The sequence below is a fragment of the Rhinatrema bivittatum genome, chromosome 19 (assembly GCF_901001135.1).
Source record: "Rhinatrema bivittatum chromosome 19, aRhiBiv1.1, whole genome shotgun sequence".
Classification (NCBI taxonomy): Eukaryota; Metazoa; Chordata; class Amphibia; order Gymnophiona; family Rhinatrematidae; genus Rhinatrema; species Rhinatrema bivittatum.
Genome location: NC_042633.1, coordinates 11,022,990 through 11,040,481, shown reverse-complemented (window position 1 = coordinate 11,040,481; position 17,492 = coordinate 11,022,990).

Below are 17,492 nucleotides of genomic sequence, written 5' to 3'. Positions count from 1 at the left end.
TGGAGACGGATCTGACGTCAGCACGGGGTATATATATCCCCACAGGAAGCGTAGCAACTCAGTAATTTCCGTCTCCAAAGCAGTTTGGAGTGCCTGCACGCTAGTTGAGCGTGCTTTCCAAGACTACTTTAATTTTTCTCTTTTCTTATCATTCTAGATTCTACTTTTTCCTTTCTACAAAACTATTGAGCCCCGCGCTCCTGCGGTGATACCCAGGGGGTCACTCCCCCAATTGAGCTTCCCGGGGTGATTTCCGTGGTCCCCCGGACGTGTAAGTCCTCGGTCCGGCTGAAGCGCGGCAGGGACACAGCCCCCGGGCGAGGTTCGGGTGAGGCTTCGAGGCGCCTCGGTCCCGGCGTGGACGAGGCAGCGGGTGCATTTCCTCAACCGCGGCGGTGAAGGTACTTGCCCTCTCCCCCCGCAGCCGGAGACCGCCCAAGTTCCAGCCGGGAAGCGCCGAAGATCAGGTAAGGCGTACATCTCTTGTTACTGGTCTCCGAAGCACCGAGGATCGGCGGCGTGGCACGCCGTGGAGGACGCCATTTTGGGGCCTTGTTCAGGTATTGAGCACCCATAATAGGCGCGGCTCTATTCCTCCTTGTGCGTATATTGCCGTATTTCTGTGAGCATATGCTACTGAGCGTGTATTACTAACCGCTTGTTATTGAATGCATATTGGCTGCCACTGAGCGTATATTGCTAACCGTTTATTGCTGAAAGTCTATTGAATGCCATTGAGCGTATATTGCTAACTGCATATTGCTGAGTGCATATTGCATACCATTGGGCTGTTTTCTTGGCCGCCTATTGCTAAGCACATATTGAGCATATTGCTGCCGCATCTTATTCTTATTGAGCGCCTGTTGTATTAAGCGCCTATTGCTGCCGGTTATTATTGTTATTGCGCGCTTGTTGTATTCAGCATTCAGCGCATATATTTCAATGGATCAGAATGCAGCAGCGTCTTCAGCGGCGGCGCCGCCTGCCTCAGGCATTAAAGCCCTTGGCCTCTGCTCTGCATGCCAACTTAGAGCCACGCGCAGTGAAGACCCAGACTCCCTATGTGCCCAATGTGAGGAGACCGTGGGATCCTCAGGCCAGGACCGGTCTCAGCCGCGATATGTTGACAGTTCCCCAGGGGCTACCCTGGATGTAGGGGGCAGTCTCGACCAATCGGGAGTCCCGGGGGATCTTGTACCCCGGCGATTAGGGGCTGCTTCAATTTCCTGGGTGGATCTCTTTAAGGGGATTCATGCCTTCGTCCAGATGCAAACTGCTTCCCGTCCAGGCCCAGCGGTTCCTGTGGTTCCTGCGGTGGCTGCGGCGGCTTCTGCGGCTGCGGTGGCGGCTCCTGCGGATCCGGTTCCTGGACCCTCACACCCTTATCGTGACCGGGACCTCCCGCCGCTGGACAGTCCGGATCAATCAGACCAGGAGGTCTCACCGGATGAGTCCGAACTCCCGGACGAGGGGGACCTTCCCCCAGGGATTGAGCCATATAGAACCATGAGGCGGTTCTTCCCCAAAGAGGATCTCTCCGACCTGGTGTCTCAGTGTCTGGCGGAATTGGATATTACAGGTCCCAGTGCTTCGGTACCCTCTGCGCAGAACCCCTTGTTGGAAGGTCTTCGTCCTATGGCCCGCCATTTTCCATTCTTACAGGCGGCACAACAATTGATAGATTTAGAATGGGCGGCGCCAGCGGCTTCCTTCAAAGGGGGCCGGGCTCTGACGAGCATGTACCCTTTGGCACCGGCTATCCAGGACCTGCTGGCGTGCCCTCAGGTGGACGCCTTGATTAGTGCCGTGGTCAAGCGCACTACCATTCCAGTTGAAGGGGGGACGGCCCTCAGGGAGCCGCATGATCGGCGCCTGGACGCCATTCTGAAACAGACCTTTGAGGTGGCAGCTCTTTCTTTGCAGATTGCGATCTGCTGCACAGTGGTGACGCGTGCCTGTTTGTCACAGGTTAGAAACAACGCTCCAGCAGCAGACATGGAGTCAGCTCTTTCATTCCTCACGGATGCTGCATCTGACCTGGTTCGGACAACAGCTAAGGGGATTTCATCCTCCGTAGCTGCCAGGAGGCAGCTCTGGATCCGGAGATGGTCAGCTGATGCGCCTTCCAAGACACGCCTCACCAGATTGCCCTTTAAGGGCTCCTTCCTATTTGGCAGCGACCTCGATAAACTGGCCAGTACATGGGGTGCCTCTCCAGTGCCTAGACTGCTGGAAGATCGGTTCAGAAGGGGCCAGCGCGCCTTTCCAAGGTCCTCCAGGGGCAGGAGTTCACAGCGCTTTGTTCCTTACAGGGGTCGCTACCAAGCACCACGTCCTCAGACCCGGAATCAGTCCTTTCGGACCAAGCAGTGCAAGAGGGGGGCTGGTCCGGGTTCGGGTCCCGGCCGCGCCTCACAATGAGAATTCGCCGATTCATCTGGGGGACGGAGCCATAGGGGGCAGGTTAACCCTCTTCTACCCCAGATGGGTCGAGATCACGTCGGACCAGTGGGTCCTCGCTGTTATCCGGGAGGAATATTATCTGGACTTTCATCATCTCCCTCCGGACAAGTTTGTGGAATCTTCCTGTCCCATGCACAAGAAGGCAGCATTGGAAGCTACCCTGGCGAGGCTCCTGTCCTTGAAAGCCATCATCCCAGTACCTGCCTGGGAAGTGAATTCTGGACACTATTCCACTTATTTCATGGTACCCAAGAAAGGGGGTACTTTTCGGCCGGTCCTGGACCTCAAGTCAGTCAATCAATACTTACGGGTACCGAGGTTTCGCATGGAAACTCTGTGCTCCGTCAAGGCTGCAGTAAGCCAGGAGAATTCCTCACGGCACTGGACCTGTCAGAGGCATACCTGCATATCCCGATCCATCCGGATCATCAGCGCTACCTACGCTTCAAGGTTCTAGGCCGCCACTTCCAGTTTCGGGCTCTGCCCTTCGGGTTGGCCACATCGCCACGGACATTCACCAAGGTGGTAGTAGTAGTAGCAGCGGCACTCAGGCGGGAAGGGATTTTGGTCTATCCCTACCTAGACGACTGGCTGATCAGGGTGAAATCTCGAGAGGAGAGCCTTCGGACAACCGACAGAGTGATCACCCTTCTGGAAAGCTTGGGCTGGGTAATCAACCTCAGCAAGAGCTGCCTACAGCCTTCCCAATCACTGGAATACCTGGGAGTACAGTTCGACACCCGGGCAGACACAGTCAGTCTCACTACCAAGAGAAAGTTGAAACTTCAGCAGCGTATCCAGTATTTGATGGGAGCCGGTCGGCCCATAGCCTGGGATTATCTGCAGGTTCTTGGTCTCATGGCATCCACCCTGGAAGTGGTGCCTTGGGCGAGGGCCCATATGAGACCTCTACAACATTCCCTGATCTCTCGCTGGAGCCCCCGTCTACGGGACTATTCCACGCACCTTCCTCTACCAGCCAGAGTGCGGACCCAGTTGCGGTGGTGGTTGCAGTCCAACCACATGAGCAGGGGGTCGCAGATATCCTCACCCACGTGGACCTTGCTCACCACAGATGCCAGCCTGAGCGGCTGGGGAGCACACTGCGAAGAACTCACCGCGCAAGGGCGGTGGAACAGAGAACAGTCAACGTGGAACATCAACCGTCTAGAGGCTCGGGCAGTCCGATTGGCATGCCTTCGCTTTGCTCACAGACTGAAGAACAGAGCAGTCAGAGTGATGTCCGACAACGCCACCACGGTGGCATACATCAACCGTCAGGGCGGAACCAGAAGCCGACAGGTATCTCTGGAGATCACCCCACTGATGATTTGGGCAGAGGCGAATCTTCAGGACATCTCCGCCGTCCACATTGCTGGGAAGGACAATACCACAGCAGACTTCCTCAGCAGAGAAAGCCTAAATCCGGGAGAGTGGCAGCTGTCACCCACAGCCTTCCAGATGATTGTGGATCACTGGGGGCTTCCGGCCATGGATTTACTGGCGGACAAGTCCAATGCTCAAGTACCCAGATACTTCAGCCGCAAGCGCGACCCGTACTCGCACGGCATCGATGCCCTGGTCCAGCCATGGCCTCCAGGAACTCTGCTCTACGCCTTTCCTCCGTGGCCGCTGCTGGGCGCCATCATCCACAAGATTCAGAACCACCGGGGCCTCATTCTTCTAGTGGCGCCAGACTGGCCGAGAAGACTACTGGCAGGGGAGCCTCTTCCTCTGCCTCCTCTCCAGGACCTTCTACGTCAAGGTCCCATCCTCCACAAGGATCCAACTCAATTCTCTCTTACGGTCTGGCCATTGAGAGGGCTAGACTGAAGAAAAAAGGTTACTCGGAGCCCGTGATTGATACACTCCTCCGAGCTCGTAAGTTTTCCACATCCCTCACCTACGTTCGCATATGGAGAGTATTTGAAGCATGGTGCGGCACCAATCCACATGCGACCACAATCCCTATTGTGTTGGATTTCCTGCAGGATGGACTTCAGAAGGGTCTCTCCCTCAGCTCCATCAAAGGTCAGGTGGCTGCGCTGTCTTGCTATGGTCCCAAGAGGGATGGCAAGACCATCGCCAAGCACCCAGATGTTTCTCGTTTCCTGCAAGGAGTCAAGCATATCCGTCCTCCATTAAAGTGGCCTGTGCCCTTATGGAACCTCAATCTTGTTTTGGATTTCCTCGCGGGATGTACCTTCAGACCCCTTCGGGGACTGACTCTCCATTCTCTAACCTTGAAGATGGTGTTCCTATTGGCGGTATGTTCGGCACGCCGCATCTCAGAGCTACAAGCACTGTCCTGCCGTGATCCCTTTCTCAGAATCACTCCTGAGGCTATCCATCTGCGTACGGTTCCCTCCTTTCTACCTAAAGTGGTTTCAAAGTTTCATCTTAACCAAACCATCTCCTTGCCCACCATGGCGGGTTTGAGGAAATCTGAAGAAGGGCGTTTACTACGCCATCTCGACATTGGCAGATTGCTGCCCAGATATTTGGAAGTGACACAAGACCTGCGAAGGACGGACCATCTGTTCGTCCTGCACAGCGGGAAGAAGCAAGGTGAAGCGGCCTCGCAGCCCACCATCGCCCGCTGGATTAAAGAAGTTATCAGAGCAGCGTACGTAGAGGCTGGGAAGTCTCCGCCTCTACAGGTCAAGGCTCATTCTACCAGAGCACAAGCGGCATCCTGGGCGGAATCCAGTATGCTGTCGCCTGCGGAAATCTGTAAAGCGGCGACATGGTCCTCCCTCCATACCTTTTCCAGGTTCTACCGTCTGGATGTCCAGGCCAGGGAGGACTCAGCATTTGCGAGGGCGGTATTACATGGTCCTCAGGCAGCCTCCCGCCCCGGCTGGGAGTAAAGCTTTTGTACATCCCATTCGTTCTGAGTCCATCTGGCTACACGCCAGGAAATGTTGAGATTACTACCTGATAATCTCCTTTTCCTTAGTGTAGACAGATGGACTCAGCATCCCGCCCAGCTGCCTGCGTACATGGGTTTCACCAATGCAAGGTAAGCCATGTCATCTTTTTCTATAAGAGTGTACACTATACCAGGTGTCAACGCCTTCCGGTTGTGACTGCTGGCGGTCTCCAGCTACTATCAATCGGTCAGGGGAATCCTGTTTCACTTTTCACTGAGCGTCAGTACACACATCTATAACAGCTTTTGCAAGGAAGATTACTGAGTTGCTACGCTTCCTGTGGGGATATATATACCCCGTGCTGACGTCAGATCCGTCTCCAACTGCTAGCACGCGGATACTATCCCATTCGTTCTGAGTCCATCTGTCTACACTAAGGAAAAGGAGATTATCAGGTAGTAATCTCAACATTATGCAGGTACATTGTGATAACTAGGCTATTACCATAAAAGATGCTCCTTTTCTTATCACATGTGATATTTAGTGCAGTTTGATAAATCTAGGCCATATGATTTTTATTTGTATGTTGAATATGATATTATAAATTTTATGTGTATGTTTTTATTTTAAAGTGAATTGATTTTGTTAACTATGATTGGCTGTGGGTTCACCAAGACATGATAAATCTTTTCTTCCAACCCTTGTCTGTCCCTGGTAGGTAAAATGAAAAGGTGTAGGTAGCATCAACATAATCAACATGAAAATCCAGATTACACACGCCACACATACATACATGCACACAGAATGCATCCCTCAACCAATCAGAAGCTTGAGACAGATTCAGCAAATAGAGGAGAGAGGGGCAGAATATAGAAATGGAGGGAATTGGGTTCAGTTTATCTATGGAAATTCATATGACCAATACCTGGAATGGTGGAGGGACACAAAGTGAGGAAAAGGAAATCAGCCAGCAGAGAATGGCACTACAGCCTAGAATAGGAAAAGGGATGATGTGGCTTTACTTCCCAGTTAATGGCAAAACTCAAGGAGAAGTGACCTCCTGCAGGCAGTCAAGCTGCTAGAGCTAGACATTAGGAAACTTCCTTAGCTGAGAGGGGAGTGGTAGGAGCATATGTGATAGGGATGTGAATCGTTTTAGGACGATTAAAATTATCGTCCGATAATTTTAATATCGTCTTAAACCGTTATGGAACACAATACAATAGAGATTCTAACGATTTATCGTTATAAATCGTTAGAATCATGAGCCGGCACACTAAAACCCCCTAAAACCCACCCCCGACCCTTTAAATTAAATCCCCCACCCTCCCGAACCCCCCCCCCAAATGGCTTAAATAACCTGCGGGTCCAGCGGCGGTCCGGAACGGCAGCGGTCCGGAACGGGCTCCTGCTCCTCAATCTTGTTGTCTTCAGCCGGCGCCATTTTCCAAAATGGCAGCGAAAAATGGCGGCGGCCATAGACGAACACGATTGGACGGCAGGAGGTCCTTCCGGACCCCCGCTGGACTTTTGGCAAGTCTCGTGGGGGTCAGGAGGCCCCCCACAAGCTGGCCAAAAGTTCCTGGAGGTCCAGCGGGGGTCAGGGAGCGATTTCCCGCCGCGAATCGTTTTCGTACGGAAAATGGCGCCGGCAGGAGATCGACTGCAGGAGGTTGTTCAGCGAGGCGCCGGAACCCTCGCTGAACGACCTCCTGCAGTCGATCTCCTGCCGGCGCCATTTTCCGTACGAAAACAATTCGCGGCGGGAAATCGCTCCCTGACCCCCGCTGGACCTCCAGGAACTTTTGGCCAGCTTGTGGGGGGCCTCCTGACCCCCACGAGACTTGCCAAAAGTCCAGCGGGGGTCCGGAAGGACCTCCTGCCGTCCAATCGTGTTCGTCTATGGCCGCCGCCATTTTTCGGCGCCATTTTGGAAAATGGCGCCGGCTGAAGACAACAAGATTGAGGAGCAGGAGCCCGTTCCGGACCGCTGCCGTTCCGGACCGCCGCTGGACCCGCAGGTTATTTAAGTCATTTGGGGGGGGGGGTTCGGGAGGGTGGGGGATTTAATTTAAAGGGTCGGGGGTGGGTTTTAGGAGGTTTTAATGTGCCGGTTTTGCGATTTTTAGATTTTTCACGATTTTTCACGATATTTTACCCCCCCAAACGGCAACAATACGATTCCCTCCCCCTCCCAGCCGAAATCGATCGTTAAGACGATCGAGGACACGATTCACATCCCTAATATGTGATAACCATAACAAAAGTAGCATTGACAGAAGCAATAGGACAGCCTGGACGCCTAAATGGTTATCTACTGACATCTCACAGGTACCAATGCGTATGTCTGTCAGTGGCTCATTTTAAATGTAGAAAACGTATCACCTCTTAATGAAATAATTCACATTAGAATAATTTTTAAGATTGACAAGACCTACCAATCCCAAAAAAGGGTATGTAGGATATTTTATATATTTCAAAAGACTTTCTCAACAATATCAAAAAGAAAAAAACTTTTATGGGATGGTGGGAACATTTCATATTTGTATTATAAAACACCACCCAGGTGTTATTCAATATATTTATTTAAAAACTTTTCTATACCGTCGCTAAGTTATATACCATCGCAACGGTTTACAAATAGTCACATAGACTAAGGTTAGTAAATCTAGGATATCATACATTCTAACAGGTGCCAATAAAGTTTCATCATTAACGTCCCCCCTTCCATCCACTATATTTTTTTTTTGCGCGAAACGTGCAAAACTTGTGCAAAAATATATTTTTTAAAAACTTTATAATTCTTATACTTGAAAAATGCTGAATAAACTTATAACTCGCTATGAAAAAATATCAACAACGTCCTGACTTATCTGTCTGATGTTAAATGGCCCGACGAGGCCCCATTTCAAATCACAAAGGACCTTTTCTCAAGGTATATTTGCTATGTTGCCCTAAATCAAATATATGATATTTCAGTAGCAATGTATATGCCTAAATACTCTTTCTCGAATTGCTGCTCCTTCCTTTCAACGGACCATGAAGTCCTGTGCCACACTGCGAATATAAATCCTCAGCTTTCCTTGCGAGTTAAGCTCTGCTGAAGCCTTCTGAACGCGAATCGAAATTATGCTACTGAACGCCCAATACCAACCGTTCATTTAATGTGAATGCTTGAATAAATAAAACCTCCAATCCATGATCACGTAATGACGTCATCAACCACGTATCTTCAAAGTAGCGGCCCCCAGTCTAAATCTTCATTCAAGCCATCTGGTGCTTGAGTTCTTAAGGTAAAATGCATGCACCCTGCATTTTATGGCATCTGGTTCAGTCCAAACAACAGTAAGAATTGTTGAGAGAATGTCCTGAAATTCTTTTTCCTATGCTCTGAGCCAGGTCATAAGAGCTGTACATAGCCACATCAATCATTACATCTGGCTCCCTCATGAAATACAGGTCTTTCTGTATTTGAAGATGTTTTTATGCAATTGGGAACTTTCAAAATGTTCTGGGAGCTATTGACTTCACCCACATAGCCATTCCACCCTGTGGCAGAGATGAGATCTATCGCAGCATAAAGCTCTTCCACTAAATCAATGTGCATGTGGTCTGTGATGCTCGGCTGTGCATCCTCAAAGTGGTCACCAGGTACCGAGGAGCTGTGCATGATTCCTTTATACTTGGGCAATCTAACCTGTTTACAATTTGAAGACAGCATCTATGGTGATGGTTGGCTCATAGGTAAGAGTGGTGCTTCTTTCTATGATTCCTCTCCAGCTATGAGATTATAGCAAACAGCACTGACACGGGGACTCTCGGAGATGTGATTACATCAGTTATATGACAAGTGGCTTGCACAGTTTGGTCTCCATCCTGTAGGATTACTAATATTATATGTCACTACAAAGCCCTTTCCACTAAGGCCAGTGTGTGACTGAACACTACAGACTTTCAACTGATCGACTTAAAACAATGGCAGTTCACATCCTCTCTCTTGGAGCTGTGGAAAATTCACTTGTCTACCCAATCCTTTTTGGTCACATATGGGCCGATACAGTAAATCAATTTATGTAAATTAGGGCCGGCAGTAAAAAGAGGCGCTAAGGACACTAGCGCATCCTTAGCGCCTCTTTTCAGACAGGAGCGGCGGCTGTCAGTGGGTTTGACGGCCGATGCTCACTTTTGCCAGCATCGGTTCTCGAGCCCGCTGACAGCCAGGGGTTTGGAAACCAGACACCGGCAAAATTGAGCGTCCGGTTTTCAAGCCGCGAGCTTATTTCAAATTTTTTTTTTTTTTTTTTTTACTTTTTTTAACTTTCGGGAGCTCTGACTTAATATCACCATGATATTAAGTCGGAGGTTGCACAGAAAAGCAGTTTTTACTGCTTTTATGTGCTCTTTTCCGGTGCCCGGAGAAATTAACGCCTACCTTTGTTTTCGACACGCTATTACCCCTTACTAAATAATGGGTAAACCTATCGAGTCAAAAACGCGCGTCCAAATGCCGGCTAACAGTGCGCTCCGTTGGAGCACACTGTACTGTATCTGCCTGATAGGGCACACCTGACTTGGGAGTACTTGCACTTTCAGTGCCTAATCAGCTAACGGTGCCCATATCTGTATCCTGTCTGCAGTACTCCACTCTGACAGCCAGGATGTCAGCCACAGTTTGTCTTTACCATCACAGGGGTATTCGGGTTCAATAGAAGCTCTGGTAGTAGTCTTTTGGGACAATACTATTCAGTGTGTCATGTATAACAAATGTGTACTCCTGGAGGACATGCTGCTGAACATCCAGGGACATGAACAATCAAACTACGAAGTTGATGACTTTATGCAATGTCTTGTGTGGCAGCTGAGATGTACAGCTTCAGTGTTACAGGAGTGCTAGAACTAGGTAGAGATTGCTTACTTTTGAGTAACCTGTACACATTTTGCATGCACCCCAGATGCATGTTTCTATTCCTGAAAATCAGATAAGCATAACAAAGGGCTATAGTGTACATGTAGTGTTACATTAAAAGGTGACATGGACCATGGCTTTAGAAATAGTTTTTTATACCACATGTCAAGATGGAGCTTCATTTCTAGTGTCTTAGAGCATGCCCTGGGTTGGCAGTGAGATAACTAAGTCACGTGGTGCAAGTTAATCTGATGCTCTCTCTTTGGCACAGGAGGTTCTGGCTATGGTTGCAGGACCTAGATTCTCACACCGATCAACATTCCAAACATGGTAGAAGAGATGAGGTACAACGAGGCCTTATGTTCTACCCACTGTGTCACAGAATGCAACATTGGAGATCAAAAACATAGATTTCACTGTTTGTACAAAATGGGGGCAGCTTTAATGGATGCCCCACTCAGAGTAGCTAAGATAGTGCTCGTCTTCTGTGTAATCCATAATTTGGCTCTATGGTATGTCATCCCAGTAGACGTCATTCTGGTTCTACCTGCGGATCCCACGTGTCCCCCTGCAAAAGCTGGGGAGACCACATGGACTGGCAGCAAGTTTTGGCAAAACATTATATAATGCTGATTTGCTTGTTATGGTCATGTAGTCCTTCCCCTTTCATGGAAGACAGCCCAGAAGAGTGGTTCTAGCTGGTGTTATCTCTATTTTCTTTTACTCGCAGGTCCTCTGGGTCAGTGTGTAATAATAACTAGTTAGTCCTAGTGAGGGAACATCTTGATAATGGAGCAATAGATGCAATAAACCACGGGGCTGCCAGTGGATTCCATCCTACTGGTGGCTGAGAAGAGGAGCAGGACTAGGAGGCTGGTAGTCAAAGAGAAAGAAACTCAATAGAAGGTGGCCATTCACCTTCTCTTCCACTTGCGCTGGCCCTGTGCCATTCAAAACACATGCAGACGGTAAGTGTTCTGTGATGAACTCATGCATTGCGAGATCAGTATAGAGGATGTGCAAGCCCCAAAAGTTTTGAATACCACAGGCAGACACATGAGGAGCAGCAGGAGAACAGGCTCCCCTTTTCCTCCTGATGGTGAGTCTGCCTGTGTTTTATGTTTGTTTGTGTCTGTGTGTATGTGAGTGATGGGGTTTATATACCAGCCTGGGGAGGAAGGTTAAAACCCCTGGAACTAAAAATCCCTGAAACTAAAAACCCTAGGGAGGGATTTAAGAGGGAAGGAAAACCAGGAAACAAAGAGTTAGGGAGTCACACTGGTTCCTTCCCCCAGTAATAGAGAGCCAGGAGACACAGCTGTGGGAGGAAGAGGGTGGAGACCCGGGTGGAGCACCAGGAACCAATCCCTGGCCACTAGAGGAGGAGCCTCAGCCAGAGCAGTCTCAATCTCCTTCTGGGGACTGAAGAGGCTGGGTCGTGGACCGTGATGTCTATCATGGAGAGGAGTGAGGGAAGGACTACAACTGTGGTGCCAAGAACGGTGAGCTTGGGAACACAGAGACTTCTATCTTGTTTTGGATTGTTTTCTTTTCTGCTGGTTTTTTTAGGAAAACTGTTGTGCAGGTGGAGTTAACTCTGGGAGGAGTGGTAAAGGCCCAGAAATACGTGGGAGGTGGCAGATAGGCCAACCGGGCTTAATTTGGATTTACATTGTTGGACTGTGTTTTTTTGGACATTGTTTTATTGGGACTTGTTTTTCTACAAGAAGAGGACTATGATGTAAAGTTTGGGAGCTTCTGCCTCCTAGCCAGTCAGACATTGAGAGTGGAGGTTCGAACCCTGCCTGGGGAATCAGAGGACAAATTTACAAGTGACCTCCCTTGGAGATTTACAGTACATGGGAGTGTCCCTATCACATACTGGACCTCTGAAAGAACGTGCAGAGTACATCAGCTGTGTAATGGCTAACAGAGTGTGTGTGTGTAAATGGAAGTCTGCCTGGGGATGTGTGTGTTTGTTTGTGTGAGATTGGTAGCCTGCATATGAGAGTGAGAGCCTGTGTGTATACGTATGTATGGAAATGGGAGCAGGAGCCTGCATGTGAGAGCCTGTAAGTTTGTATGGCAATATGAAGCTGTGTATGAGACAGCATGTAAAAGTGAGAGTGCGTGTGTTTGTGAAGGGGGAATTGAAGATAGCATGTGAGAGCCAGTGTCTGTGAGCATGTGAGAATGAGAGCCTGTGTGGGGGAGGGAGTGGGACCTGCGTGTGTGTGTGTGTGAGAGAGAGAATACATGTTAGAATACATTTCTGGCATGGTCTAAGTTAATTGCTTTCTGGGATGTTATACTGCTTTCTGTGGGCAAATGTGTTAGGGATACGATTCCTAAGTAGGGAGATGTAACATAGATCTTGATCTCAGGAAAGGAATACATCTGTTTGTTTATTTGGCATTGCAGCTGGCATGCAAATGTATTTTACATACATGGATTGATGCATCACCCCCAGCTATCTCTTTGTGGCAGTCAAAAATGATTGGATTGATGATGATAGAAAGAATTGATATTCTATATTATAAATGGAAAGCATCTGAAGATTACATTCAGGCATAGAAGCATTTTCATAGGCTGTTATCTATAGATGAAAACTTGTAAGAATTCATACTTATGTCTTCTTCTTTGTTTCCACAGCTCTCGCCCTGGAACCCACTGGAACCATCTGTGAAGCCCAGGGGCCAGCAGCACAGCCCCAGCTATCAGCTTGCAACTTGATGCTCAGACCACATGGAGTGAGGAAGAGAAGGAGGAACAGCAGCAGCGGCCACCAGAACAGCACCAGCTATGGCTTAAACTTGGCTCATCCCACAACTTGACACCAGCCTAAACCTCTCCAACATGATGCCATGGGACAAAGGTGACCAGTCCCCGCCTACATCCAGCACATCACATCACCAGCGGGATGCACCAGACACCCTGCCAGCTCAGCCCACCATTCATGATATGCCAGCACTAGAGCCACAGACAGTGCATCAGCCACTACCAACCACAGTACCTGCAGCACACACACCACCAGCAGCAACAGATCGAGCAGTCCAGTACACACTTGAATGCACTGAGAGGAGGCATGGGCTCCACCTGCACCATATATGAGTAGAGGTGGTGCAGTTGAGGAGGGATCAGATCAGCCACACCCAGGTCATGCAGGCTCAGACAGCAGCCCTTACACAGGGCCTAAACACCATCTCCATCTCCATCAGCAATTTGTTGATTGCAATAACCCAACTAATTCAACATTGCCAGGGCCTGCACCTATGCTATTCCCATTATCCCAGGAGTCCACTCCATGCAGCAGTCCCCAGCTCTCAGGATGGCCCAGGGGTAGGCCCCCAAAGATATTCCACGTCCAACCAGCCAAAAGCCCTTAAGAGGAAAAGGCCCATGAGTCCCCAAGTTGTAAAGGTTTCAAAATTTCACTCAAAGATGACTTGTCCAAACAAACAAGACCAGTCCTCTGTCAGAGGATGTGGTTAGTGCAGTTAGTATAGCTGTGTTCAAAAAAGGATTGGATAAGTTCTTGGAGAAGTCCATTACCTGCTATTAATTAAGTTGACTTAGAAAATAGCCACTGCTATTACTAGCAACAGTAACATGGAATAGAGATGTGAATCGTGTGCCAGATCGTCTTAACGATCAGATTCGGCTGGGGGGGGGGGGGGGGGGAAGAATCTGATCGTTAAGATATGTGAATTGGAATTGTTTCCGATTCCAATTCACATCGCTAATTTTTTTTTTTAAGTGAGGCCCGCGCCTCTAGTAGGGGCTGATGAGTAAAGGTGGCCGGCACCATCTTTAAAGGTGGCGCCGGCCAGCCAGTGCTCCTACCATGTGACAGGGGCCGGCCAATGGCACGGATACCCTGTCACGTGGTAAGGGCAAAGGTGCATCAGCGCCATTTTATTTTTAGAACAGCTGATGCCTGGGAACGGGAAATCTCTTCCCGAGGCCCCCCTGGATCTCTCCCCGAGGTCCCCCCTGGACCACCAGGTAATTTTAAAAGGTTTTGGGGGGGTCGGGCAGGTGGGGGGTCGATTTAAAGGGTCGGGTGGGTTTTTTTTTTATCGGTGCCATTTTAATTAGTGGCAGCCAAAATGGCGCCGATGGCCTGAGAGCGGGAGATCGTGCCGGGACCCCCCCCCCCCTCACTGGACCACCAGGTAACTTAACATTTTGGGGGGGTTCGGGAGGGTAAGGAATTGGTTTTAAAAGGTCGGGGTGGGTTTAGGGGTTGTTTTGGTGTACCGGTTTTCCCCACCCTCTCCCAAATAATTCCCGTGCCCTATTTAACGATACAATACAAATGCCCCTGACGATAAATCGGGGGCATTTGTATTGTATCGTGCACTCTAACGATTTTGGACGATTTTAAAATTATCTGATGATGATTTTAATCGTTCAAAAACGATTCACATCCCTAACATGGAATAGACTTAATTTTTGGATACTTGTCAGGTTCTTATGGCCTGGATGCTGGGCTTGATGGACCCTTGGTCTGACCCAGTATGGCATGTTCTTATGTTCTTAGAGTTCCTGTGCCAGCTATATGGAAGAAGCTTGCTGGGCCCATCATGAATATACATTTCCTATGCTGGTTAGATGGAAGACATCTGCTGGGCCCATCCTGATTACAGAGTTTCTGTGCTGGCTTGCTGGATGGTCTACTGTCTGCCTGTGTTGTCCTGCTGCTTACTAATTATGTCCTCCACTATGAACTGCCCATAGTCTTGACTCCTTGATGCGGTCTTCAGTCACAGTCCTACTGCTGTGTCTTCTCATTTCATTCTGCTTCTGGCTCCATGCTGGTGTCAGATCTCCTGGGGTTGCTGCGTTGCTCACCTCTTTCTTTGCTGCATTGACATCATTGGGGGAAAGTGGTGACCTCCGCCAGCTACCGCCGACCTGCTTGACATCCCCGGGATGGCATGGGTGCTGTTGACCACCATTTTGCCTTCGGGATCACTTAGGTGTATGCTCTCTCACGTGCCAGTCATGGCGTGAACCTTGGGGGCGTCCCCTCCAGGATACTTAAGCCGGCTGGCCCTGCCTATCGATGACTTGGCAACAATTTCCCTCATTGCTGAATCCTCTTCGCTCACTACGGACTTCCCGTTCCACTTCCTGCACATTTGGCATGAGACAATCTGGGTATCCGCTCCTTGGGGGCCCTTCCTCATCTCTGGCTATCCACTCCTCGTAGGGACTTCTTGCCTTGGACTACTGTCTATCCCCGCTCCCTGGGGTTTCTTCTGAGACCTTCGTCACTGTAATTACCTTTATCTACGGACCACTACTGTCCCTTCGCTAGTGTGGAATCTTCTTCAGCGTACCCCACGCTGTGGGCCACTTCCGTACCATCTCTAGTACGATACCTCATCGGTGTACCACGAGCTGCTGATCTCTACTGTACCATCTCTAGCAGGAAACCTTACTGGTGGACCCCGTTCTGTGGGCCACTACCGTACCATCTCTAAGTGAGGAACCCCTTCAATATAGCCCGCGCTGCAGGTTACTAGCGAATCATCTCTACAGAGGAGCTTCATCGGTGTACCCCGCTCTGTGGACCACTGCCAGATCTTCACTACTGTGGGTTTCCCCCTGGGTACACCCCACCATACAGACTCTGAGACTTTCTCCTGTACTCCCCACTTCCTGGGCAGTGTCTCTCTATCTCTCTAATAAAGACTATTCCACAGCTGTGTCTGATGTCTGCTGGGACCTTGCCTCCTGACAGTGAAGCTTACAGGGCTCCTCCCTGTGCGCGGTACCATCTCTCACCTCAGCCCAGAGCCCACATACCTACAAATCCTACCAAACTGTAACACAAGACTTGCATACACCAAGACAAAAGAGAGAGAATCAGAGTAAAGTACAGAAACATACAACAACAGAATAATAATTTCTATTTTCTTACAATGCTTCAACAGCTAAGACAAGAACATCTGCGAAAATAGGTTCAATCAAAGAATCAGATTCTTAAATTCACTGACTATTGGCATCGTATTGTTATTCACCATCAGTCGAAAGACATGAAAATATTCCTATCTGAGAGGCAGTTTTGCAGAACCAGTTCTGATACAAAGATCCTCTTAAAGAAAAGGAAAGGAAAAAGTTGTAAAAAATTTGATTAGCATCATATTTGTGGAGTTCTATTTACAATTATTTGTCAATAATAATATAGAACTGCATGAATTGAAAATACATCTTAAAGTTTTGATGCTGAACTCTAACGACTTTAATACTCTCTTATTCCTGTTTCTGGGTTCTGCCTTACCTCTCTACCCCTGAAGGATGGGCTGAGGGGGCTCTGGGCCTGCGTTTCCTTGCAGGAGACCCAGCAGAAAGGAGAATTATTTTTCTTGCCATCACTCTGGGATACTACTCAATTAGACAGTAATGTTCAAACAGGCCATGTGCACACATGTGCGTGCATTCGTCAGCCTGCGCCCAGAGCTACAGATACGTTATAACATACACATGTATATGCGGACATGTTATAAAATAACCTGGCAGTTGTGTGTTGAATATTAAGTGGGTGAGCACAACTGCACACAAACCCAACTTCTACCACATAAGTGGGGAAATTTAAAAAGGGACAAGATTTCCAAGGAGGCAATCCCTGTTATCACAAAAGCGTATCATCTGCCACAGCAGGTTATTGGTATTCGTGAAGACCAAGAACAAGTTTCTTCTATAAATTTAATGGATTTTCTTGAGCTATCCCAAGATGCTCTTATATCTAAAAGGGGAACTTTATTTGTTACATTTGCCTTTTTGAATGATAGAAATACCATTCTCAGATGTTTCTTTCGTAACAGATTATTGCCATTCTATGGTCAGAAGATTGCAGGAGGAAATTACTTTCCATCCTGTTTGAGGTATTGTCTTTAGGTGCACAGTTTACATTGAGATAGCCTTGTAAATCTTATGTGAAATATCTTAACGTTAACTATTTATATTTTGAACCTTCTCAAATGACACCGTTCTGGGATTTGCATGCCCAGGAAGCTCCTTAATGTTATGCCCGTTGGGCGCAGACGGTTGTGACCGTGTGTACTTACTTCCTGCTCCACTCTCCTGCATGCCCTAAGTCTGCTCGCGGCACAGTCCAGCCTACACCGCCGCGTTCCCGGGACTCCTCAAGGCGGCTTGGATGCCGCCACCACCCACGAAGACTTCGGTCCTTCCTAGGTGCAGGCGCGTCACTGGCTCCACCTTGGGAACCTCGGGGTGTC